Here is a 12,088-nt window from a genome sequence, read left to right as displayed (position 1 = left end):
GACAGTTTAAATATAACCCCTGGGGTTGGTAGAGCACTATTGGATAGTTTAAAGGACCCAGGAGTTGGTGGAACGCTATTGGATAGTTTAAATATGGCCCAGGAGTTGGTTGAATGCTATGGGTCATTCTTTCTAGGAAACAACCCCACCCCCAAACTTTAAGCATGAAAGAAACATGTTTTAAAAAACAACCAAGCCCCAAGACATTCATTGATATCTGCAAAGGCCCCCCACTTGGAAAATGGGTACTGTTTAATACTGTAAGAAAGCCACAAATGTATTTTAACTTAAAGGGGGGGGGGGGGGGAGAAGAAGGAAAAAAAAAACCTGTTGCGCAGACAACATGATTTCCCCACCCCAGATTACAAAAGGGTATGCTATGGGAGGGTGGCCTAAAGTCCTTAAGGATCTATTATTTCAGAGCTGTGATGATTAAATTAACCTGTTAGCAACTGTGTTGAAGTCTGTTTGAAACAATGGGCTAAGATGGTATAAAAACCTCAAGTATGCTGGAGCTTGTCCTTTTCAACAGAAAACTTTCTTGGATAGCTGCTGGACTGCAAAAAGAGGTAAGACTTGCTGTCTTTAACTCTGAAACTATATATTATATAATGCCACTCTTTGCCCATGCTGTCTTAGTAAATAATGGTGCCTATGTTTATTGCAGTGTGATCTGTTTAGCATGGAACCAGTAACTTTAAACTGCATTTCACCACCAGGCCAAGGTAAAAACCATTTTAACTATAGCTGTGCTTAATACCGTTGAATTAAAAAAAAGTATTACACAGGTTGTATAGGGATTTGGTGGTAATACTAACTAACATTTTTGCTTGTTCTTGAACCTGAAGGCCCAAACACACGGGGGGGGGGGGGAGGACGACGACGACAGAACAAGCATGTGCCTGCAACACTTTATCCCATAGTGAAAGGTAACTTTTTTGCAACTGGCTTTTAAATTAGGGTTACAATCCGTCCGTATTTCCCCGGACATGTCCGGCTTTTGCGTCTCTAAATAGCCGTCCGGGAGGAATTGGTAACAAGGTTAAAATGTCCGGCGTTTTTTTCTCCCTCGCCTCCCTCCCTCCCTTCCATGCACAGTGCGGCTGCTGATTGGGTGGCTGGGCTGATTGAGCCGCTCCCATTGGCCTCCAGCAGCCAGAGCCCTCCCCTGTTCCCCCCTCCCTCTGTCTGCAGCCCTGTGTAACACACAAACCGACCCACCGGGCAGCATGTTTTGCCTACATGTGGAGCCAGAATGGTAAGGGGAGTCCGGGGGGGGGGGCAGTCAGGGAGCGGCTGAGTGTTGGATGGGTCCCCGGCCTCCACCTGCCCCCCCCCTCTGCGCGTGTCCCCCCATGCACTCCCCCCTCCCTGCCTGCCTCTCCCTTGCCTGCTTGTACTGCCAGAGTCAGCAGCAACTACTGTCTGCTGCCCCCGGGTCCTAGCATCCCCCATCCACTAATGGGAAGACAGGCTGCCCTTACCCTGCCCTTCCACCCTAGCCCTGAGCCTCTCCAACGCCCCAAACCCCTCAGCCCCAGCCCTCATCCCCCCGCACCCTAATCCTCTGCCCCAGCCCTGAGCCTCCTCCTGCATCATGAACCCCTGTGATGATGCGGTTCTGGTAGGACCCAACTGAGAGTGCCAATTCAGGACAAATTGCTAAAACAGGGCAGTCACAGCCCAAGGCTGGGGTTTTTCCATCTCTAAGGCAAACCAAACCAGCCAGACTAAGAGGACTTCGGTCTCACCCCACTGGCTCACCACAAGACTCACAAGCAATTCCCTTAGACACTCCAGTTTCCCAGTATCACCACCAGTGCCACTCATTATGGGGATGAATGGTTATGAAAACCAATACCCCAGAGAAAGAAAAAGGTTCTCCTGATCCCATAGGACCAAGCCCCAGACCCAGGTCAATATACAAATCAGATCTTTCCCACAAATCACGCTTTTGCCAATCCTTTAGAAGCTAAAATCTAAAGGTTTATTCATAAAAGAAAAAAGATAGAGATGAGAGCTAGAATTGGTTAAATGGAATCAATTACATACAGTAATGGCAAAGTTCTTGGTTCAGGCTTGCAGCAGCGATAGAATAAACTGCAGGTTCAAATCAAGTCTCTGGAACATCCCCAGCTGGGATGGGTCATCAGTCCTTTGTTCAGAGCTTCAGTTGTAGCAAAGTCCCTCCAGAGGTAAGAAGCAGGACTGAAGACAAAAAGGAGATGAGGCATTAGCCTTTTTATAGTTTTTTCCAGGTGTAAGAACACCTCTTTGTTCTTACTGTGGAAAATTACAGCAAAATGGAGTCTGGAGTCACATGGGCAAGTTCCTGCATACTTTGCTGAGTTACAAGGCATCTCTCCATGGGTCAGTTGTATAGCTGATGGTCCTTAATGGGCCATCAAGCAGGCTAGACAGAGCTAACACCCACCTGTCTGGGAGGTTTCCCAGAAACTCATAGACTCATAGACTCATAGACTTTAAGGTCAGAAGGGACCATTATGGTCATCTAGTCTGACCTCCCGCATGATGCAGGCCACAAAAGCTGACCCACCCAATTTCCCTTATCTCAGCTGTTGAAGTCTCCAGATCGTGATTTAAAGACTTCAAGTCGCAGAGAATCCTCCAGCTTGCGACCCCTGCCCTATGCTGCGGAGGAAGGCAAAAAACCTCCAGGGCCTCTGCCAATCTACCCTGGAGGAAAATTCCTTCTCGACCCCAAATATGGCGATCAGTAGAACCCCGAGCATACAGGCAAGATTCTCCAGCCGGACCCACATTATACCAGCAATGGCACGTTATTGCCTAATTGACTAAAATCACGTTATCCCATCAAACCATTCCCTCCATAAACTCATCTAGCCTAATCTTGAAGCCAGAGAGGTCTTTCGCCCCCACCGTTTCCCTCGGAAGGCTGTTCCAGAATTTCACCCCTCTGACGGTTAGAAACCTTCGTCTAATTTCAAAGCCTAACACAGCATAAGTTTGAAATACAGACAGTACAGAGCCAATATTTATAACTTCAACTACAAAATGATACACATATCTAGGCAGCATAATCATAACCAGCAAACCATAACCTTGTCTTAGACACCTCATTTGACCCCCCTTTATACAAGATTTGGTGACACTACAGGACCTTGGTTGCAACCATGTTCTATATGGTCCTAGATTATATCAATAACGTCACAATCCCCAGCCACAGCCCTCATCCCCCCCCACACCCTAATCCTCTGCTCCATCCCTGAGCCCCCTCCTGCATCATGAACCCTTCATCCTCAGACCCACAGCCCTCACCCCTGCATCCCCTCCTATCCCCAAACTCCCTCCCAAACCCCCTTCCCACACACACCCTCCTGCCCTCAAACTCCCTCCCAAAGCCTGCACCCCCTCCCTTTGTACCGCCTCCCACCCCCAAACTCTATCCCAGAGCCTGCACCCCTCACCCCCTCCTACACACCCACCCCCTGCCCCAGCCCAGAGCCTGCACCCAGCACCCAAACTCTATCCCAGAGCCTGCATCCTGCACCCTAATCCCCAGCCCAGGACCTGCACCCCAGACCTCCTCCTCCCACCCAACCCCCCCTCCCAGAGCCTTAGGAAGGTTGGGGGGGGGGGTTCTGGGCACCACCAAAATTTCTACAACCCTGCCACCCATGCGAGTGGATAAGGGTCGGGGCAGTCAGGGGACAGGTAGGGTCCTAGGGGGGCAGTTAGGGTGGGGGGTTCTCAGCAGGGAGCAGTCAGGGGACAAGAAGCAGGGGGGGTTGGGGTTCTGAGGGGGGCAGGAGGTGCGAAGTGGGAGGGAGTGGATGGGGGTGGGGTGGGGCTAGGGCGGGGCTTCCCCCCCCCCCGTGTCCTCTTTTTTTGATTGTGGAAATATGGTAACCTTATTTTAAATGCATGTGGGTTTTTGAAAAGTATATGGCTGCAAACTTGGTTTGGTGTGTTTTATAAAGCTGCTGTTTTGTGTGTGTGTGAGAGAGAGGGGCCTGTGCAAGGCATAGGTTTTTTTTTTATTTTTATTAAAGTACTTGGTTTGTTTCAAACTAACAGGGTTTTTTACTGTGCATAATGTGATATCTTTTTAAAAATGGGGTTTGAGGCAATTGGGGAGGGAGAATGCTACTAACTAACACAAAGGCCCTAAACACACATGGCTGGGAGACAGAACAACCATGTGGCTTTTAAATGCATGTGGGTTTATTGAAAAGTATTTGGTTGCAAACTGTGGGTTTTAAACTGCTGGTATGTGTGTTTCAAACGAACAAGGGTTTCTGTGCAAAATGGATTTTAAAAGCAGTTTTGGTTTTTATTCTGCAAAATGAGATGTATTTAAAAACCTGTGTTTGTTGTACAGCCTGAAATGGATTATTTTGTTGCAAAACTATGACTTTTTACATAGAAAAACACCCTAATGAATGAATAGATATAGATATATCCATAGATATAGATGTAAGCAGAGTCAGGATAAGCTCTACCCTGACATCTGGTGGTGAATTATGGTGAGGGTGGAAAAGAACTTCAGGGGCTGATCTTGTTTGCATAGGCACATCCACCCGCCTAGCCTGGGACAACAACAACTGAAAGTGGTTGCTTTGGCTGGTGTGGGATTCCCAGTTTCTCTGTTATTGGGGCAGGAAGAATAAAGTGTTACCCTGATTCTGTGAATCAAGGCCAGTGGAACTGTTGTATGACAGAGGGAGTCACCAGTAACTAAGTAGCACTCGCTAGACAAGGGGCATGGGTTATAAAACCCAGTGAACTGAGAGACTTTGGGGACAGGTATGTGTATCTGGTGGTATGGGCCCCCTTTGAGGGCCTGGAACACCAATTGCACTACGCCCCCTTCCCTCTTCTCCCCCCCCCCCCCCCCCGGTTGAATAGCAGAGCTAAGTTTGGTTCCACTAGGAGTCTAGCTAGAAGTTGCTGAACTGAATTCACTTTGGTCCACTGGTGCATCAGCACTGGGGCTCCCCTACTACAAGCTGAAATCACTGAGTGCTGTGTTAACCAGTGGGGGAGCCTGAAGATATATTGCTAAGCAGCTGGCAGAGCCAAACAGTTTGTGGGACGGTTGGAGCGGCCCATGGAACAGCGAGCGGAGCTGAGCCATTTGCGGGGGCAACTGGAGCGGTTCATGGGACGGCTGGTGGAGTGGAGCGGCTGGCAGAGCTGAGCAGTTTGCGGGGACGGCTGGAGGAGCGGAGCGGCGTGGTGCGGCACGGCTGGTACAGCGAAGCCATTCATGGTAAAGGCTGCAGCAGAACTCCACGGAGAGGTGGGGCAGTCGCCCTTGGACCACGTAAGGTGCCCCTTAGCCTCCCGTGTGCCCCCCCCCATTTCCGCCCAGGCTGGGGGAGGGGGTAAAACTCTGCAGATAAACTTTTGAACTCTGGGGCGGCACTGACCAGGGACAGAGACTTTGGGGTTGTTGGACTTTGGGGTGATTGGACTTAAGACCCTGAGGGGAAAAGGACACTGCCAAACTTACTTGGAGGTGGGTCTTTTGCTCATGGTTTGTGTTATGAATCCTGTTTGTGGTGTTTCCCCAACATAATGCAGCATTGTTTCCCTCCTTTATTAAAAGGCTTTTGCTACACTCAGACTCCGTGCTTGCGAGAGGGGAAGTATTCCTCCTAGAGGCACCCGGGGGGGTGGTGGTGGTATGTAATTGTCCCAGGTCAGTGGGTGGGGGCTCGAGCCAGTTTTGCATTGCGTTATTGAAACGGAACCCCTAGATACTGAACCCGGTCCTTGTTGCTGCCAACTCAGAGGGGCAGAAGGGTTACATTTTTGGGGGCTTGTCTGGGATCCCTGGGTCAGTACCCCTCGCAAGCACCTGTTGAGTGTTCTACTGCATTGGGAAACCATTGTGTTTATATTTTGAGGAAATTACTGTTCGTATAATGGCTAATATGTTGGGTTTGTTGGGCCCTGGCCCTGCAGCCTCTAGCTCAGGGGCCGCAGCCTCAGCCAATGATTGGGCAAAAGCACTGGGGCAAGTATTGGAAAAGGTTGTGTTGTCCCATGCTACATCAAACTATTGTCGTAAGTTAAGGTTATTTGCTGGGGAAGAGGAGTTTGAACCCTGGTTGGAGCATACCACTGAAATGCTGCGGGAGTGGGCCGTACCCGATGCAGACAAGCGAAGATGTCTAATAGAGAGGCTTAGTGGCCCAGCATTAGATGTGATTCGCACCCTGAAGCTCATTGACCCTGGGGTCAGTGTGAAGGACTGCCTAGAGGCCCTTGATCATACCTTTGGGAGTGTAGAGGGCCCTGAAGACAGTTACTGTAAGTTCCTTAATTCCCGACAGCAAAGAGGCGAGAAGATTTCAGCCTATATACAGAGGCTGGAGAGACTGCTTCAGAGAGCTGTCATGAGGGGAGCAGTGACTGCTGAGCAGATGGATCGGACCAGACTGGCTCAAGTTGTAAGAGGGACTCCGTATCAGAACCCAATTCTACTTCATCTCCGGCTAAGAGAACGGCGGGAACATCCCCCAAGTTACTCCCAGCTGATAAAGGAGGTCAGGGAAGAAGAAGAAAGGCAGGCTGCCAGCGAGTTTTGGTAAGCTCAAACATTGGAGCCAGCCAGCACAACACCACTGCAAATGGCCAGTGTGCTGATGGTGAGCACCACAGAGGAACTGGCCCAACAAATGCAGGTCCTGACAGAACGGATAGTGAAGCTGCAAAGCACCATTGACCGAGCTAAGAGTTCCAGGAATAAGGAGCCTCAGACTGTGGCGATGGAGAAGTCAGCATTTAGAGCCACCATCCCACCCAGGCGAAGGTGGAAAGGACAATTCTTCTGCTACCGATGTGGTCAGGATGGACACAGTGCTGCCAAGTGCCATAATGAAGAAAACCCCTCCTTAGTGTATGGAAAGCTGAGGATCAGTTGGGAGAGATCCGGTAGCTGCCAGAGGGTCTGGGGACGGGGACCACCCAGGCCTGCAGGATTTGAAGATTCCCCCAGAAAAGACCATCCAGCTGGGATCCCCGCAGGACTGATAGGGCCTCGAGCAGAGGTCACGGTGAGGATTGAAGGGGCGGAGTGTAAAGCCGTGCTTGACACTGGATCTCAAATGACTATTATATTTCAGTCATTCTACCAACAGATGCTTAGGCACCTGCCTATACAGCCACTGACTGGCATTGGTCTGTGTGGCCTCAGCATGGATGAATACCCCTACCGAGGGTATGTCATAGTGCACCTGGAATTCCCAGAGGAGGTTGCTGGGTAAGGGAAGAGGTAGACACAGCTGCCTTAATATGCCCTGACCCTAAAGAGACCTCTGATGTGTCTGTGCTGATAGGGACCAACTCCAGTCTCTTCAAGGTGCTCGCGGATTACAGCAGACGACGGGCTGGGGACCAGTACCTGAATACCCTGATGATCCATACGCTTTGTGCTGAAGCCTATAGGAAGATTGAGAGCACTAAAAAGGAGACATCTGAGCTACCGACTGGGGCGCTGAAGTACATGGGCACAACCCCCTTAGTAGTGCCTGCAAGGACAGAGCAGGAAGTGCTTGTCATGAGTACCAGGCTGAAAGGCAGTAAAGGGGCATTAGCAATGGTAGAGCAGCCGGTTGAAGGAGAGCTCCCGGAAGGAGTGCTGGTCCCCAGTGGAGTCATACCTTTTCCTGGGCTTCAGCAGGTAGGGTTGACTGTACTGATTTCTAATGAAACAAGTCGAGATGTTGTTGTGAAGCCAGGGCAAAAGATAGCAGACCTCTTCAAGCCTGAATCAATTGTAAAACCCCAGTGTGAGACTCAAGTTCCAACAATAGACCCAGCAAAGTTTGACTTTGGAGATTCACTATTGTCCGAGGAGAGGAAAGATCTTTGTGAAAGATCCAAGGTGTTCTCATTGCATGAGTGGGATGTGGGATGTGCAAAAGGAGTAGAGCACAACATCAGATTACATGACTCTCGACCTTTCAGGGAGAGATCTAGGAGGATTGCTCTCTCTGAGATGGATGATGTGCGACAACATCTTCAGGAGCTGGCTGCAAATGGCATCAATACGGAGTCCCGCAGCCCATACGCCTCACCCATTGTGGTGGTCCGTAAAAAGAATGGGAAAATCCGGATGTGTATTGACTACCGCACCCTAAACCGCCGTACTGTGGTTGACCAGTACACCATGCCCCGAGTCCAAGATGCCTTAGACTGTTTGCTGGGAAGCCAGTGGTTCTCTGTGTTGGATCTTCAGAGTGGATACTACCAGATCCCTCTGGGTGAAGAAGATAAGGAGAAGACAGCCTTCATCTGCCCATTAGGGTTTTATCAGTTCGAACGCATGCCCCAAGGGATTTCTGGAGCACCTGCCACATTTCAACGTCTTATGGAGAAAGTTGTGGGAGACATGAATTTACTGCAAGTGTTAGTTTATTTGGATGACCTGATTGTGTTTGGAAGAACCTTGGAGGAACATGAAGAAAGACTTCTTTAAAGTGCTTGATAGGTTGGAGGATTATGGGTTGAAGCTTTCAATTGACAAATGCCAGTTCTGCAGGACCTCAGTAAAGTATGTGGGTCACATCGTGTCCCAAGAGGGTGTGAGTACTGATCCCGATAAAATAGAAGCACTCACTACAGGGCCATGTCCAAGTAACTACAGAGAACTCAAGACCTTTCTTGGATTTAGTGGGTACTACCGCCGATTTGTGAAAAACTATGCTACGATTGTAAAACCTCTGAATGATCTTACCAGGGGATACCAGTCCAGCAAGAACAAATCTAAGACCAAGAATAAGGGGAGGTCCCCAAAGCCTCCTGTACAGAGACTCTATGGCCCCTTCGAACCATTTGGGCCATGGTGGGATGAGAGATGTAAAAGGGCTTTTCGAGAAATCATTACTTGCCTAACTCATGCTCCGGTCCTAGTCTTTGCTGACCCAAGCAAGCTGTTTATCCTGCATACTGATGCCAGTTTGGAGGGTCTGGGAGCAGTACTGTACCAGGAGGTGGAAGGCAAACGTAAACCTGTAGCCTTTGCCAGGCAAGGACTGTCTGATAGTGAAACTTGCTATCCCACCCACAAGCTGGAGTTCTTGGCCTTGAAATGGGCCATCACTGAGAAATTTCAAGACTACTTGTATGGTGCTCAGTTCCAGGTGTGGACGGACAACAACCCACTGACCTATGTGTCAACAAGTGCTAAGCTGGATGCTACAGGGCAAAGATGGCTGGCCGCTTTGGCTAGCTATGACTTCAGCATTCAATACCGATCAGGGAGAAGCAATGTAGATGCAGATGCATTGTCCAGGCGTCCACAGGCACAAGGAGTTGCTGTGATACCCACAGATGGAGTGAGAGCTATTTGCAGTGTGAGTCGCCGAGAGCCAGAGGCCCATGAGAGCCTTCATGGATGTGCTGCAGAAGCCTTGGGCCTGCCCCCTGAATGCGTGCCTTCTGCTTCAGTGAACTATATTGCATTGGACCAATCTCCTTTGCCCATGCTTAATGCGTCTGACTGGCAGGAAGCCCAGCTGCAAGATATTGACATTTGTGATACACTACTTGCCAAAAGGGAGGGGCGAAGCCCAGCCGCGGTTGTCCCACCTAACCCGGAGGGTAAACTACTATTGAGAAAATGGACCAAACTAAAACTGATTCAGGGAGTGCTACACCGAGTGACCACAGACCCTTTACAAAAGCAACGGACTCAACTAGTGCTGCCAAAAGAGTACAGAACCCTGGCCATGAGGGCCCTGCATGATGACTTTGGACATTTAGGGATGGAGAGGACCCTGGAACTTATTCGTAGTAGGTTCTATTGGCCCTGGATGGCTGAAGATGTTTGCAGGAAATGTGAAACCTGCGCTCGATGTGTGCAAAGAAAAACTCTGCCTACGAGGGCTGCATATCTGAAGAACATCACCAGCAACAAGCTCCTGGAGCTGGTATGCATTGATTTCTTGTTTTTAAAAGTAGACAGGAGGAATATTGGGAACATTCTAGTAGTGACTGACCATTATACGCGATATGCACAGGCGTATCCCACACGTGATCAGAGGGCCACCACTGTCGCTCGAGTACTGTGGGAAAAACATTTCTCAGTTTATGGATTCCCAGTCTGGATACACTCTGATCAGGGGCGGGACTTTGATACTCACCTTCTGAAGGAGGTGCTGAGGATAGCGGGAATTAAAAAGTCTAGAACAACGTCTTATCACCCGCAAGGTGATCCTCAGCCAGAGTGGTTCAACCAAACCCTATTAGATATGTTGGGGACTTTGCGACCAGAGCAGAAGGCAACCTGGAGCCAACATGTTGCATTTCTGGTGCACACCTACAACACCACAAAGAACAATGCTACGGGAGTCACCCCATATCTCTTAATGTTTGGGCGAGAACCAAGATTACCCATAGACCTGTGCTTTGGTGTATCAGAGGATGGAGATAGCTATGAAACTCATCAGCAACATGTATCCCGACTAAGAGAAAAGCTGCGGGATGCTTATCACTTAGCTATATCTGCGGCTCGGAAGAACGCAGACCGCAACAAACATCGATATGATGCTAGGGTACGTCTGCAAGAACTCCAGCCAGGGGACAGAGTCCTGCTGCGAAATTTGGGTATTGCTGGCAAACACAAGATAGCTGACAGATAGAAGGCAATACCTTACTTGGTGATGGAAAAGCTAGAAGACCTGCCGGTCTACAAGATCAAACCTGAAGAAGGTCCAGGGCAGATCAAGACAGTGCACAGAAACCTTTTGCTCCCTGTGGGGGAATTGGTAGGCACCCCTTATGAGATGGGCCACAACAGGGCAACCAGGCAGAACGAAGGTGCTGGACCAAAGCTGCTCTCCAACGTGGACAGCCGGCCCCCTGCAGCTAACCTACCCCTATGCAGCACATCCGAGAGTGAGTCTGAGGAGGAAGACACAACCATGGTGTATCCTGGGATGGAGACAAGATTTCAGTCTTGATCAGCTGAATCAAAAGAGAGCTCCTCCTCTTCCGCCCTAAACCCCATGGCAGAAGTATTTAGGCCCATTCCTGACACCCCTGAGGCACTGATGGGACCCCCGTGTGATGACATACACAGGTTATTGGACAGTGGAGACCTACAGGTGGAGGATGTCCTGGGCACCTTGGACCCTCCACTGTTAGAACTAGAAATGCAGGGGCCTATGCCAGTAGCTGAGGGGCCCTCAAAGGAAGTCCCTGGAAAAATCCCTGGAACAGGTCCTCAAGGAATCAATTATGAAACACTTAGAGGAGAGGAAAGTGATCAGGAACAGTCAGCATGGATTCACCAAGGGGAAGTCATGCCTGACTAACCTAATTGCCTTCTATGATGAGATAACTGGCTCTGTGGATGAGGGGAAAGCAGTGGATGTGTTATTCCTTGACTTTAGCAAAGCTTTTGATACAGTCTCCCACAGTATTCTTGCCGCCAAGTTAAAGAAGTATGGGCTGGATGAATGGACTGTAAGGTGGATAGAAAGCTGGCTAGATCGTCGGGCTCAACGGGTAGTGATCAATGGCTCCATGTCTAGTTGGCAGCCGGTTTCAAGCGGAGTGCCCCAAGGGTCGGTCCTGGGGCCGGTTTTGTTTAATATCTTTATTAATGATCTGGAGGATGGTGTGGACTGCACTCTCAGCAAGTTTGCAGATGACACTAAACTGGGAGGCGTGGTAGATACACTAGAGGGTAGGGATCGGATACAGAGGGACCTAGACAAATTAGAGGATTGGGCCAAAAAAAACGTGATGAGGTTCAACAAGGACAAGTGCAGAGTCCTGCACTTAGGACCTAAGAATCCCATGCACTGCTACAGACTAGGGACCGAATGGCTAGGTAGCAGTTCTGCAGAAAAGGACCTAGGGGTCACAGTGGACGAGAAGCTGGATATGAGTCAACAGTGTGCTCTTGTTGCCAAGAAGGCTAACGGCATTTTGGGCTGTATAAGTAGGGGCATTGCCAGCAGATCGAGGGACGTGATCTTTCCCCTTTATTTGACATTGGTGAGGCCTCATCTGGAATACTGTGTCCAGTTTTGGGCCCCACACTACAAGAAGGATGTGGAAAAATTGGAAAGAGTCCAGCGGAGGGCAA

Source organism: Terrapene carolina, unplaced genomic scaffold (assembly GCF_002925995.2).
Source record: "Terrapene carolina triunguis isolate 2854851 unplaced genomic scaffold, T_m_triunguis-2.0 Scaffold90, whole genome shotgun sequence".
Classification (NCBI taxonomy): Eukaryota; Metazoa; Chordata; order Testudines; family Emydidae; genus Terrapene; species Terrapene triunguis.
The sequence above is the reverse complement of the archived record's forward strand: the minus strand, read 5'-3'. Positions refer to the sequence as shown.